The sequence below is a fragment of the Mesoplodon bidens genome, assembly GCF_964165515.1.
Source record: "Mesoplodon bidens genome assembly, contig: HAP1_SCAFFOLD_53, whole genome shotgun sequence".
Taxonomy (NCBI): Eukaryota; Metazoa; Chordata; class Mammalia; order Artiodactyla; family Ziphiidae; genus Mesoplodon; species Mesoplodon bidens.
The window spans coordinates 3,102,452-3,105,270 of NW_027671920.1; positions in this window are offsets into that span (position 1 = coordinate 3,102,452).

Consider the following 2,819-nt stretch of genomic DNA (forward strand, 5'->3'; position numbering starts at 1 on the left):
AAAGGTTTCTAACACACAACGAATAGTCCCTCTCCAGGTGCTCAGGTTTGACTTTCCAACTGCTTTACTATCAAACACCCAACTTGGAGAGACAGCCCCTTTAAACTCCTGGTTCGCACAGGTTGCCAATTTGGCAGAGGATGCAAGGGAAGAGGGAGAACCAATGAGAGAGTAGCTGTTAGGCATTTGGACGGGCACATGTCACACTAATTTCCCGGCAGGAAGAAGTATTAACCAAAGTCTCAGCCACTCACCGGGAACCAGTATAGGTTCTGAACCAAAATTAGGGACTTGCGTATAGCTCACAAAAAACGAGTTGAAAAATGGAGCTCAGGGGCACAGTAATTCACAAACTGGCCGAATAATAAAGGACAACTATCGTCCAAAAATCTTTTGAGGGAAGGCAACGAGTTGGACATGAAAGCGAGGCAGAATAGCAAGAAACAGATTTCAAGAGGTACGTTGGAATCGCCTTTAAAGCACAGGAAGAGGGGCACAACTTCGACAATAATGCACTTGGCCAAAATGGCGTATGCGTTTTCTCCTTAATATATTCAGGAGAAAACGCATACGCCCTTTTTGGCCAAGCAAGCAAGCGGGCAATGCAAATCTGCACTACAAAGAAGTATCACTTCCCACCTGTCAAAAGGGACATCCACAAAATGTGTAAAAACCAGAAAGGCAAGACTGGCCCTGGAGAACAGGGAGCCTTCTTATGCTGATGGGCGGGATATAAATTGCCAACTGCCAAACTGGAGGAGTGCATTGCGTTCCCTAAAACAAGTAAACAACAGAGCTACAGAGCCAAGGGCACTTCCAGTCTAGGGAATATACCTTGGGAAAACTGAAAATCAATAAGACAGTGCCAACACCTAATTTTGGGCTGCACTGCTTACAAGAACCTCAACTTGGGTACGCCTTAAATATCCCAGGAAATATAAAAATGGTTCAAAAAACTGTGGTATTTATGTACGATGGAATATCCCTCAGCCATGAAATCAATGTCATAAGACCAGGAGCAGCAAAGTGAGTGGATTCAGGTACGATGATTCTAAGTGAAATACGTCACACAGAAAAAGAAACTTATCATAAGATATCTCTTATGCAGATCCTGTAAACATGGCTACACAGGAACTGAGTTAGGAAAGAGAACAGAGTCTCACATTTAGAAAACACTCTTATGCCTGCTTAAGGGGAAAGGAGAGGTGGGGTGATGCATAAAACCAGTGTTTGATATAAGCACAGGTACCATTTCTAAAACCAACTGTGGAATAGACAAGACCTACACCTTCCTCAGTGAAAGGGACTCAAAACCCCATATTTCCCGCAGAGGAATAGATCTGACTAGTAAGAATCTTAAAACCTATGTATTGATATATCTCTGTAAGGGAATCAAGTGTGTCTAGACTGGCATAAACATGGCAGCGAGAATCAGCTCAAACCCACTATAAAAAGGAATTTCAAAAACAAACCAAAAAACAGGGAAATTCTTTATATTTCCTTCAGGGTCTCTGATGAAACCCGGAATGACCCTATCTACAATGATAGCTGGATGTGGCATAAGGCTGGACACTTGGGACTGAGAGTATTGGTGAGATTGGGTGAGCAAATGCAGACCCTTCAAAGCAAAAATGCATGGCCCCCATTCCATGGGTCCCAACTCTCCATGTTGAAGGGAATATTACTACAGCTATAACATGTACGGGAAACCTATAGAATGGACACACTGTGAATAGAAAATATTTCTAAAACTCAAAGTGGAGTCCATCTCCTGGTGCTCCGGTTTGACTTTCCAACTGCTTTACTATCAAACTCCCAACTTGGAGAGACAACCCCTTTAACCTCCTGGTTCGCACAGGTTGCCAATTTGGCAGAGGATGGTAGGGAAGATCGAGAACCAATGAGAGAGTACCTGTTAGGCATTTGGACGGGCACATGTCACTCTAATTTCCCGGCAGGAAGAAGAATTAACCAGTGTCTCAGCCACCCACTGGGAACCAGTATAGTTCCTGAACCAAAGTTTTGGACTTGCGCACAGCTCACAATAAACGAGTTGAAAAATGGAGCTCAGGGGCACAGCAATTCACAAACTGGCAGAGTAATAAAGGACAACTATCGTCCAAAAATCTGTTGAGGGTAGGCAACGAGGTGGACTTGAATGCGAGGCAGAATAGCAGGAAACAGATTTCAAGAGGTACGTTGGAATCACCTTTAAAGCACAGGAAGAGGGGCACAACTTCGACAATGACGCACTTGGCCAAAAAGGGTGTATGCGTTTTCTCCTGAATATATTCAGGAGAAAACGCGTACGCCCTTTTTGGCCAAGCAAGAAAGCGGGCAATGCAAATCTGCACTACAAAGAAGTATCACTTCCCACCGGTCAAAAGGGACATCCACAAAATGTGTAAAAACCAGAAAGGCAAGACAGGCCCTGGAGAACAGGGAGCCTTGTTATGCTGATGGGCGGGATGTAAATTGCCAACTGCCTCACTGGAGGAGTGCATTGCATTCCCTAAAACAAGTAAACAACAGAGCTACAGAGCCATGGGCACTTCCAGTCTAGGGAATATACCTTGGGAAAACTGAAAATCAATAAGACAGAGCCACCCCCAAATTTAGGGCTGCACTGCTTACAAGAACCTCAACTTGGGTACACCTTAAATATTCCAGGAAATATAAAAATGTTTCAAAAAACTGTGGTATTTATGTACGATGGAATATCCCTCAGCCATGAAATCAATGTCATAAGACCAGGAGAGGCAAAGTGAGTGGATTTAGGTACGATGATTCTAAGTGAAATAAGGCACACAGAAAAAGAA